Raw genomic sequence first — 13,173 nt, 5'->3', positions numbered from 1 at the left:
TCATCAGGAACAGTAGTGACAGGACAAGGGATAAAGGGTTTAAACAGAAGTAAGTTCAGGCCAGATATAAGGAAGAAGTTCTTTACTGTGAGGGTGGTGAGGCACTGGAACAGGTTGCCCAAAGAAGTGGTAAATGCTCCATCCCTGGCAGTGTTCAAGATCAGGTTGGACAAGGCCTTGGGCAACACTGTCTAGTGTGAGGTCTCCCTGCCTACGGCAGGGGGGTTGGAACTAGATGGTCCTTTCCAACCCTAACCATTCTATGATTCTATGAAACTAGAATGGAAATAAAAAGCAGAGAAAAGAATGCATGATATATTTATTTCAGGGGTCTGAGTGTCATTTTTTCACCTCAAATGTGTAAAGGAATTTGTCTAACTCATGTACTTTGCTAGTCACCATTCGCACCATGTCATGCTTTACTAACAATCTTTCAGGTACAATAGAGCATAATAATTAAAACCACATGTGTACTTAGCCACTACAGATGCAGCGTACACTGTACTGGGAACCAGGATGGAAACTGTGTGTCTGCTAACGGCTGGTGTGAACCGGGGAGAAAGAGCTGTTGGTTATATGGAGAAGTTGGATTGTGGAGTATCCAGTTTAAGTTTTTAGTATGTCTAGTCTGTGGACATTCATACTGTGAGCATGTTTCAACTTCGTAATATTGACAGCTGCTGCAGTTGTTGAAAACATTATTCAGGAAGACAGCATGTCAGAAAATGCACATTCTGATATTTTATCAGCTATACCATTAAAAAAAAAAAAAAACCCAACCAAAACTCAGCAGATTTTTTATAGTAAAATCTTAATTTTAGTTTTTAAGCCAAGTATAAATGCAAAAGATGAGAAGGCATAAACACACAGTAAAAAGTGAATCAAAATCAGGATATGGACACCAAAGACTACACAGATAATCTCTACATATAAATGTGCATAGTTTGTATTCTACAGCATTTCCTACAGCATAAAAGCTACATACTTCTGCATGTTGGCCAAGCCAGCGAAAAGCTGAGAAATCCATTTTTGCAGTTAATTAAATTTGCTCACATGGCTCTGTTAGCTTATTATTGCTGTTTGAGAACTTGTCTCTGGGCTGATAATCCTGTAATGTGAAAACTGCACTCAAGAAGATAAAAACGACAGGGTTAGCTAGTTTATCTGCAGGCTATATAGCAACATCTTCTCAATTAAATAAATGGGATGGCTGAAATTGTGAGGTTATTAAAGAAAACCCTTCAGGAAAAATAAGCAATTGCCTCCCAAAACAGAGCCTGTATTGATACATAAAATACTCATACATAAGCCAGTACTTCTCAGTCACCAAGTCATACGTGCAGAGGCAAGCTACTCTAACACCTAAGAGTAGCAAATCCTTACTTTCATTTACTGTGGCTATTCCCATGAGTTAAACCCCTCTTCCTCCTGCCTGATATATCCGCAGCATTGTGCACCCCTGAAGATGCAAGGAGAGTGGTGACCCTTTTTGTTCAGCTGACATACAACAGTGTTTGACATTTACAGAGGCCTTGCGAGATCAGAGTTACATGCGTTTTTTGTTGGCAGCATAGTTTGATTTCAGACCCTGCATAGCACATTTATCTAACATATCGGGCCTAACTTCTATCTGCTGAATTGCAGTGACACCCCGCCCCATATAATAATCAAAATAAATCAAAGCTACTAAAAACATGTTCAAAAATGTAGATTTGCCAGCTTCCTTACACAGAATAGCTACAGATATATGTACTTGCTGACTATAACAGAGCTAATTCACAGAGAAAAGAATAAATAGAATACATTAGTGTTGACTTCTGCAGCATTAGAAACGCAGGAACATTAGCTATGAACACCTTTCAACATGCATATGAAAACTCCATTATCATTAATGCAAGCTGTGCTCATGCATGAAAAAGAGGCATTAACCTCAATAGTCACATACTGAGGCAGGACAAAAACAGAAGGTAAAAATTAATTTCCAGTACATGGACTGCAAACAAAGTTGGGTTTTTTTGGGTGGTTTTTTTTTTTAAAGCCCTGGATGGTGTCTTTTCCAGCATTTTAAACCCTTCACACTCAGGTAACTTTCTATAAATTTAGAGGGCTCAGATTCTGGGGACAAATCAGATGATGCAGTCTCTCGCGTATCTTAACCTTTCCAAGTCTTCAACTCCAAAACGGTTATTGTACATAATACACTCTCTAGTATACTTCTTTCAACTTCTTTTCTGAACTACACAAAACATTTATATAAATATTAATTTAACCAAAACCACATTGAACACAGTGAAACAGCAGGAAAAGGCATCTATAGAAACATAAAATCACTGATGTTTTAAGTATTAATTTGTTTAATATAATAAATTATCTTTTTTCTCAGTACAACTTGGGATCTTGCAATGCTTTTCTATCTAATATAGAATATATGAGTTGCAGGAAACTCCACGTTTTATTGTCTGTTCTTATTCCAGCTTTCGTGTTCAGGCTGATTCACCATGTATCAAGCCACCTGCTACTTTTCTGCAAATTTTTGGGTTCTTTTTTTCAGCTTGTAAACACGAGACACATTCTCTAGTCAATGGATTCAGTTAATATTAAATTAAGCATACAAGTTGTTCATATTAATTGCTGAAATTCCATCTTAGCCTTCTTGTAACGTAGAAAATAATGCAAACAAAGGTTATCCTTAGTTCCTATGTTATCCGAATAAACAGAATTCATAGCATAGCACATCCAATCTATCTGCATTTCCTTCCAATCAAAACATATGGCGATATGCATATGACATGCCAATTCAAACACATTCAAATTAACTTTAGAAAAAAGGAGAAATACTACAATATATAATTTAGAGACCTTAACTGTCGCACTAAATGAACAGAGTATTCTGGGAAGGTGGTGGTATATAAATGCGCTCTAGTAATAACTGCAATTAAAAATAAAATGGACTCTTGTCTCTTTAAATCACCTGTAATACGTTAGCAGGTCAGGTATAAACTGACAAAGCCACATCAATCCTTTTACCTTGCAGTGTAACAGTTGACCTCGTACCACTAGCAAATGCAAGTTATTCTAAGTACCTTAGAAAAAACAAGGTAGAAATACACTGAAGTAAATAAAGGCACAACTACATAAGCAGGGCTTAAATGAGTTGTAAGAGCTTCATGGAGTGTGATCAGTTTCAGTAAAAGTAAATTTCAAGCGCTTTACCTCTACCTGTAGGTTAAGTTACATGGCACCACTTGCTGTGTACAAAATCAGAAACAAGTCAGAGAAGATGCATCCTTCTCGTTACTCAGGTCTTACCAGTTTTATTTAATTGTTAAACAAACAGAACTATAACAGAAGGTCTAAGGATGACCAAAGATGTGTGAGGGTTCCAGATGCCACCTGTGTGGCTCAGCTAAAAGATATACCACGTTTCTTTTGAAATTCCAGGTTTTGGAAAGCATTATGATTCTGACACCTGATTTTATCTTAAATTAGAGTGCAGTTTGTAGTTTGTTTCGGTTTTTTGGTTTGTTTTCCTGGGTGGGCAGGGCTGGGGTTTTGGTGTGTTTTGTTGGGGTTTCGTTTGTTTCTTTTTATGCCCTTGAATTACAATTTCTGAAGACTTCCAATATGTTATTTCATGATGATACTTCATTATTTTTGAATCTATGTGTCATATACCGGTGGTATTTCAAACTATCTACACCCCACATAAGTGAAAGTTAGTGCCTAGAAGACAGCCACAAACTCCCTTGCGTTGGACACCTGTTTTCTGAAAAGAGAAGGATGGCAAACAATCATAACAAATCAACTTATAACAGCAAAGTGCATCCAAGAGAAGTATTACAACTCTCTATTTGACTTCATCCCAACTAAATCTAATAGACATGAGCACTTTGATTAAATCTTCCAGAGTTACAGACTAAAGGTTTCCCCTGGACTCTATTTCCCACACTATCCAGCAACACTGTATTTTCGGTGTGATTTCAGTTCAAAGTGCTCACTAAAAAAAAAAAAAACCAAAACTAACAACAACCCCAAAAAACAAAAACACACAAAAAACCCCAAAACCAACCCACAAACAAACCAAAAAATCCCAAAAAAACCCTTTATCAAATTTTTTTTTTTTTTTAACATTAAGCCAAAATTGTGTGTGGTATTGCATTGGGAATTAATACATTATGGCACTATCTAATTATGTTTCTAACAGTATAAATAATCATACATAATTTTGTAAGCAGATTTAGTGAATCTCAAAATGAAAGGTCAGAAAACTATTCTAAGAAATGTGATATGAAAATTTACCATGATTATATAAAAGAACTTTGGTGACTGTATGACTACAATTGCTAATAGACATATGATCACAGAAGTATCAGCAAAATTTGTATGGCCATAAGAGGTAAATTTAGGCATTCACAGCTGTGTACGTATATGCTTTCAAACATGTACATTATTAATGTATCTAGATACCCTAGAAATCAAACAGCCTATCAGCACATGTATTCCAGGACCTACCGACATCGTCACTGTCCCCATGGGGAATGTGTTTTTCCTCCCTTAGACTTAGTCTGAAACAAGGTTTCAATTTACACCCATTGCCTCCTGCCTCTCAATGTGCTGCCGTAAAGAGCCTGGTATTAAGAACATTATATTGGCACAATTACAAAAAAAAACCCCACCTTCAATTTTCATCTTAATCTAGATTTTCAAGTAGGCTGCAAAAATATTGTCATGCTTTCTTAAGAAAGACCTTGCTATTTTGTAACAGCAGATTTGTCAAGCTGGTATGCAGAATAGTAAGACAGTAACAAAACCAGCGTCAGAGAAAGGAATACTTTGGCAAACTAGGAAAAATGTATAGAGCTGTCAGTCACCTTTAATTATTCTCGATAACAGGAGCTGAGATGCAGTTAAGAAATCATAAATCACTCCCCTTCACAATTCCAGGAGCTTCCTGGAACTCAGATTTCATTTTCTCCTTTTCTCCTAAGACATTAAGGAGCTCAACTGCCAGTACCATAATTCTTCGTCAAGTCCAAGGGTATGTTTACATTTTGATATTGTATTTTATCTGCTGTACTCAAAGTGGAATAAACAAAAACCTTGTATGTTGGTGTTTCTGTATAATTTTATAACACTTTTCCTGTTTATTTGCTCTGGAAAATGAGAAGCCTTGCTTAGGAGGTCTTAAGGTTAAAATAAAGTTTTGACAGGGATGTCTCATGCAAAAGAAAGATCTCCACTTCAAATACTTATTTTGTTGTCATTCTCCACACACTTCCTATTTGAATATGTCTTCTTAAAGAATTTGCCTATGAGGAGAGGTTGAAGCAATGTGATTTTATAGGAAAGAAGACTGCCGTTTCAAAAATAAACAAGAATAAATAAACAGCAGGTTCAAAAAACCACAAGAATGTTACACAGAAAAGGTTGACCAATTGTATTTTGAAGTACACTAAGGGCTGAACAAGAAACAACTGATTTACATACGCACTAATGGAGATTTGGGTTGGACACCAAGAAAAACTTTCTAACACTCAAGACATTCACGTATGTGGAATGGGTACGTTATGGAATTCCCATTGCCAGAATTTGTTAACATCACACTGGAAAAACATCTGTTGGGGTGGACCAGGAAGACCCAGGTACAACACAGAAAGGAAGATCTGCAAGGCAACTGAATGGAGAAGGCAGAACAGTAAGCAGGCTGCCTTATTTACTATGCCTATGTATCTAAATACCAGTATCATCTAGTGCTTTCTGTCAGCAAAGTGCTACAGCAACTGTTTCTCTTCAGAAGCGCCTAAAACCACTGACTTCTCCCAAGGTTGCCCTCTCCCTCTACAGGAGTACAGCCTGCTGCAAGGTTTAATTTTGCCAATTCAAATGTTCCTGGACAGGTGAAGTTCAACTGTACCTGAACAACTAAAAAGTACTTTTATCCCCAACTATCTTTGGATATAGGTGTACCTTACACAGTCAGACTAAATCAACAGCCGAAATATCTTCAAGGATGATGTTTCTGTGAAATCTACAGTAGCCCTTTTAACAGGTAATTATTTAACAAAATTCAAGTATTAAATATTGTGGAAGTAATGTCACAAATATCAGATACTCAGAGACTACAAAAGTGTGACCTATGAGTACTAGAGCTCATAATCTCCTTATAATGATAGTGCCTGCAGCATCTGCAATCCATTAGTGCAAAATGATGGTAAGGGAAATACAAGCTATGGGAAAAAGAACTATAACACATGAGGATTAGCTAAAAGGGGACTAGAATAAATCTAACAGTAATATTAGTCTCCATACCAATTCCTGGAAAAACAGTGAGGATGAAAATCTTTCGGGGTGAGGGTGGTGAGAATATATTAACAAGTATCAGAAGAAAAAAAAGGGGGGGGAGGTATATATATTTCTATATACATACACACATGTGCGAAAACTGCATAGACAAATATGTAACAGTGGCATGATTTTGCCATGGTCTTCCAAGAAGTCACCCTAAATGGTTGGGTGCTGACAGAAATCATACCATCCCATCACATTTAAAATACCGCAAAAAACAGTCATAGGCTAACGAACTTTTAAAACAGTTAACAGAGCTATTTGTTTGCCTGATAGGCAAACTGACTCTTCAATGTGTAGCTATTACTAGAATCCAGTGGCTGCTCTCTTATTTAAAGAGTACATCACTATGAACACAAACAGCACAAGTACCAACAGACTGGCTAACTGCAAGATCTGTACACCACAAGATAAATATAAGCGATCCAAGAGCAATCAAAAAAGCAACAAGTTAAGCATAGTTTTGAGATATTTTCTAAAAAGACTCATTATATTCCAGACACAGAAACACTGCATCATCACTTAGTCTCTCTCATTAACCACTGTGAACCTAAACCTAATCTAATTCTAATTGCCATGGAAACAGGAGCAGAGAAACAAAATCCCTTGGTGCTCCACAAGATGAGGACAGTAAAATTACCAAATACACTGACACAGCTACCAGAATGTACTACCAGTATGCAGTTTTGATCTCATCTTAAGCTTTAGGATGAGCTTTTATTGTTTTCCTATGAAATATGCTCCATGCCCATCAGAAATCTCCTTGTTTCACATTTGCAGTTTTTCCTGGAAGTAACCAGCCATTATTGTAAAAATCACAGTACACACTCTAAAAAATGTTGTAGAAAAAGTAATAATCAAAAAAGTTACTTTTTCCTTCAGCATACAGAGAAAAACAAGCACATGGAGCACACATACATCGGAACAACATACTTTCCAATTATGAACAGAAACCATTATGTTCTGTATTTGTTATTCTTCCAAGTGGTTCAGGTCTGTTACGCTTAACTTCACTAAAACAGGCAAACTGTAGTAAAAACAATGGACAGGGATTTAGGTAAGATATTAGGTACAGAGCTGATACGTCAGTGACTCTCAATACAGTCTTAATTCTAATCTGTTTTTTATTAAACACATTCGCAGAACACACTATTACATTATTTTATAAGTCCCATAATGTAATCCATAAGCACAAATAAGGCACCAAGCCATTAGAATAAGGCTAATAATAATAGAAAGGAAACCAAGCAGTTGCCAACCAATCCTCCATGCTTACAAATTCATTAGATCATTTTATGAATAAACTTGAAATAAACAAATTACTTAGGACAGCTTAATACATGCTGTTTCACAGGGGAAGAGCTGTAGCTAAATACAAGATCTATTGAGATACTGCAAGAGATCACATAAAAAGCTTTCGGGGCAATTCTCTAAAATTAAAATGATGCTCCCCACAGAATTTGAGCAAATTCCTTCCTCTATAATGACCTACGAATGAACCGAAAGACCACTATTAGTTTTCAGTAACTCCACCAGCAACACTATTGCATACCCACTCGCTAAATGTTCCCTAAAGTGCAAACTGAAAGCTAAAAAAGTAATTCTTTTAAAATAACTGACTAAAGAAATTTTCCACCTTTACATGTTATTCAACATCCCTGCAACAGCTCAGATCAGCTCTGCATAGTTTATCAATCCTTTGGAGCAGGAAGGTTTTACTGAAGCAGTGGTGAACCAAAGAAGTCAGTGGCAGTAGAAGCAGTTTGGCCAGTATGACAGAACTATATACAGTAGTATATACACTTAAGTGTTTATGTTGTCTCATCTGAGTATTTATTTTCTTTGCCTTTATTTGCAGTTCATATATGCTACAACAGTGATTTCTACATGGGGAAGAAACTCCAAGAACTTAATTTCTTTCCAAAAATACGCGTACATTTTATATTCTTCGTAATTTCATTATAGCTACAACTTAACTTTACCTTAACTCCAGTAACAAAAGATGCCATGTTTTTTCCATAACGAAGGCAGAGATACTACTCAGCTTTGATGACTTCACTTCCAGAATTTTCATTTTATGTTTCAGTTGTTAAAAAAAAAGAAAAAAAAAAAAAAAAAGACATCCATCATGTTGCTGTGACAAAGAAAAACATTGTGGTAATTTTTTTAGACACTTCCTAATCAGTTTTCACAGCAATCTTGATCTGTATCATTGACTCAGTACGGAATATTATTCTAGAAATGTTGTTTTCCAGTAGCATTAGGAAATCACTAATCAGATTTTTGCTGCTGGGCTCTTCCAACAATTATAAGAATGAAGACTGAGATTGTTTTTGATAAGTGAAATGAGAGGATGGCTCTTTCAATTACTGACACAATTTCTCAACAGATGAAAGCTGAGGTGTACTGTAAAGTGATCTAAACATTAAGAATAACAGTATTTGCCTCAAACTCAGAGGAGATCCCAAATGCAGATAAAATGCAGTGCTTCTGCATACCACTAGTACACAGCAAACTTCTGGGCAATCTGATCTAGTTCAAGATGTCCCTGCTCATTGTGGGGGGTTGGGGGGGTGGGTTGTACTAGCTGACTAGGTCTCTTCCAACCCAAACTATTCTATGGTTCTAAGTGATCATGGACTGGGTTTGATTGGGTATGTCTATACTATGACTAGAAAATGTTTCTCAACACTTACTTGAAAAAGCAATTTATATTTCAACCAGTTTTCTGCTGAGACAAGATCAGGAAATACCTGCACCTAGTCCTTTCCAGTCTGGATGCCACAGAATGGAAATCCAGGTGCCATCAGCAGCCAGTATCAACTGTATTAAATTCCAGCCAGGTCCCTGCTCGTAACAGTCAGATGCTTGAACTCCTGACACAAAGGCTGTCAGCTTCAAATTGTATGAATAAAATAATGTTGATACACAGACAAAATAGACTGAATAAAGAATGTAATGCATTTAAAATAACTTAGAGCATTAGCTGTAGTCTTAATTATAATAATTCTCATTAATGATTACTGAAGATTTAAAATACGTTTTAGACATGCTGCATACAAGGCATAAGATGTCTGCTGTGTGACAACCATTAAGCCTGACACTTAAAAAAGTCTGTTTCCAATTGGTTTGGAAAAGAACAGCAAAGGACTTGGATAAGTAGAAAACTGTGTATCACTCCAACAACACAAACCACTCATCGCGTTCTACAATGCAGCCACTGGTGCAACACAGGTTATGAAGCCAAGCTAGTTCATCAAATTCAAACTTTTCACATCTTGATTTTGTAAATAAAGCAAGAATAAAACACCAATCTCCATGAGACCTCACCTCACAGAGACTCGTTTGCTAAATCTTGTGGTCTGCCTTTTAGTATTATTTAATCTTCTATAAGGTCTGTTACTTTATACTTCCCAAAGTCTGAATGAGAAGGATCTCAAGTGCACTGCTGGGGCAAACCAAAAAGACAAGGAAAAAAAAAAAAGTATAAACTGACTCAAATATAGATGCAAACGCCAAGACTGCTTAGCCTTTCCTTAAATTTTCTCAGGTTTGCACTGCTCCCAAGCTGTTTCTGACGCCCTAGCATACTTGCAGCCACTCAGTTTAATGCTGCTACTGGCCATTCAGCCACTTAATCTACAGAAACCCCTTCGCCAGTGAAAAATTAGGTCCTAGGAGTCCAATCTGAGTCTAAGGGCAGGACCCTGTTAGGCATAATGGGCATTATGTGTCAAAATTAAGAGTGAAAATATCTTGTAGCCTTAAGAGCATTTTTATGTTACCTCTATATTCAAACACTTTATTCTAAAAACTGTTCTACATCAGAAGAAACTCAGACCTGCAGAAACTGCAGTTCTTTACTGCATCATTGATGGGCAAATAAAAGCTACATTATACAAGATATATCTGCATTGACACACATGGAGGAACCAAAAATCCAGTAAAAGTAATCCACATGGCAACATTAAACATGCTTGCTTAACAAGGATTCCAGATTAGCTAGCATTATGTATGACATTTAGTGGTAGATCCACCAGTGTGACCAAAAATTACAGTTTAAATGAGTTTTACACAGTACAGCCACTCGCATATGGGCATTAGGCTGACCAGCATTGCATTCTCACTGTAATAAACCCACACTTTTGTTAAGCTGTACAAATGAAGTCTTGTGCATCTTACTGACAAATCATCGTCTTTACAAGGGAAATGTATTCTTCCAGGCAAAAAACATTTCTTAAGAGTACATGACATAATCACCATGAAATCTAAAGGGCATCAACAATTTTGTCACTTCCCCACCCCTTATATAAATACTTTGTTCTTTCTGCCTTGATGAAACAATATTTGTATCACCATAATACTATCTGCAGAGAAACTGGGAACAGAATTGATTTAGCTTAGCGGTCGATTAAAATATCTTCACTTCCTTCTCACCTCTCCCCCTGCTCACCCAATTCCCTGTCCTAATAATGTGACTTACTGAATTTTCTTGAGAAGTCAGTGGAAGAAACCTTAAATCATCTTCTTAAGCATCACCTAAAAAATTACAATACCTTCATGAAATATTAAATGGATTAAGCTGAAATGTGACCATTTTCCAAACTTATCGCACAGTCATATGCCTTCATTTTAAGAAATTTTGTAGGGTCAGTGGCAAGAAAACTGACTACACAGTACATCAAACTCAATTACATTTCAAACAGTGTCAGGGCTTCCTTGGTTTGTTCTACTTGTCTCTGCCTGCAAAAAATTCACAAGAGCACTGAAATTAGCATCCCAGTAAGATTCCCAAACTCTCAATGTTTGCATTACTGCAGCCTGGCTGACCACAGACTCAACAAGAGTAACATAATGACTTTCACAAAAAAAGCTATGTTCCTACTTTAGTTGTTTAGACATACTTTATTCATTAAGACAGGATAAACTGAAAATAAGACAGGCAGACTAACACTCACAAGTGATTTGGACTATTTCACACACACTGATACACAACCTAAAAAAAGAATCAATCAATACAGGACTGTAATATTCCTGGATTTTCAGTGCAACTCTGAGAAGTTCAAGTCATACCTCAAAGTGACCTCAGCATTTAATCTCCATCTAAAACAGATGTTTTTGAAAATTAGCTCTCAAAACCCAAAACAGAATAGATGGTATTCCATGAGATAAGTGTCATCTTTCTTTTCAAAAACTGTGCTTCATTTTACTAAGTTTAATTTTGTAAAAGAATGGACTGGTAACTTTGCATGTAATATCTGTTTCTGGAATTATCTTCCCATGTTAACTGGCAAGAGTTACCATCCAAGAAGCAAAAAATTTCATTTTAAGCTGCAGAATGCTGAGAGAGATGGACCTCTTCAAATGCTGCTCTGGCCCGCAGCTTTTCTTTGTACACACTGACGAAGTTAACAGGAAAGCAATGACAGTGATGGTTGTCCTGACAAAAAGCCTTCAAATATCAAAAGCACTAAACAGAGAAAATTGGCTTTCTAGCAATATCAAACAGACAGGACCACACTGAAGATTGCTGATTAACTAATAAGTGAAATTCATGAGTTGAGCTAATCTCAAACTCCTAGCTGGCAGCTGATGTGAAGAAAATCAGCCTCAGCACTCCAATGCCATCAAGGAAGATTCTCTCAAGTTATTGCTGTTGATTTGTAGGAACATGACAACCTGTGTGTGGCATTTCAAAGAGTCTTTGGTTAGGGGGTGTATTAGATACTGGTGTCTTTACTTATAAAAGATTCTCTACAGGATCATTTCTAACACAAATTTATACCCTATCTTTTATCACAGAAAATGCAACATGGCAAAAATCAAAGACAACAAAACTGTGGCAATCAACTACAAAACTGGCAGATCGTGGTTTGGGTTTTTTATCGGTAGTAAAATCCTGGTTCTCCAAATTTAAGAACTGGTTTTACAGCAATCAGTTTTCTAAACCCAACCAAAGCAGTTCTAATATTATTTCTATGTAGCTATACATAGCCACCAGATTCAGGGCAGTGATCAAGTTTGGATTTCCCTGGGGTTTGCCATTTTCTTGGTATAACCCGAAGAAGCATATACTTTCTGTCACACTGCATGGCTGCAGATACAAAGCAGCACAGTCCTGCCACAGAATAGCATTCAGCTGTCATTGAAAACAGCAAAAAAGTAGAACAATGTGGGAAGTCTACCCAAAGCACATCACTAAATTTCTCCATCTCCCACACTGTCACAAGTGATAGGTTCCTCTAAAGGATGCAGCTGTATTAGGAAGTGACCTAGGAGCATAGAAGGCACCTACTGCTAGCCACTGACTGCACCTGAAGCCTAAGTAAATTAGCCTCTTAACTTCGCTAAGCTGGGCAGTGTTGTCACAGCACCAATAAATTGAGACAAAATGAAATTTATTGTTCAAACTCAATTAAAGCTCTGCCAACACTAACTACAGATTTGGGATGTTGCAGGAAGCATCACTACACTGTTGATTCTTAAACTTTATGGCAAATGATCCAAAGTGCGGAATCACTCACCTAAAAAAGGAGTTCTCTCAACCTTGTGGAATTCCCTTAGACAGCATCCCAACCCAAGGGGAGAGTCCCTGACTGCAGACCTGCTGCCCTGAGCAGCAGCATCTCAAAATGCCTGCCCAAGGGGCTCTTTTTATACCCTGGTTGAATCTGAGCTGTGACCAAATATGGGGTCATGCAGCCTCCCACTGGCTCAGGACCCAATTTACTGCCCATGCACCTGCAGAGTGCCACCACGGGGTGGGACAAGAGCTGCACAAGTGGGAGCTCTCCCAGGCTTTGGTCCATGTCCAGAAGCTTTTGCCAG

The 13,173-nt window shown here is 37.2% G+C and overlaps 1 protein-coding gene across 3 annotated transcripts in view; it reads right to left on the bottom strand.

The window, feature by feature from the left end:
- Window positions 1–13,173, bottom strand: part of ENTREP2 (endosomal transmembrane epsin interactor 2) — a 109,252-nt gene that overhangs the window by 67,664 nt on the left and 28,415 nt on the right. The gene's annotated exons all lie outside the window — the stretch shown is intronic.

This window comes from Lathamus discolor, chromosome 8 (genome assembly GCF_037157495.1).
Source record: "Lathamus discolor isolate bLatDis1 chromosome 8, bLatDis1.hap1, whole genome shotgun sequence".
NCBI classification, from domain to species: Eukaryota; Metazoa; Chordata; class Aves; order Psittaciformes; family Psittacidae; genus Lathamus; species Lathamus discolor.
This window is presented reverse-complemented; position numbering and strand designations above follow the sequence as displayed.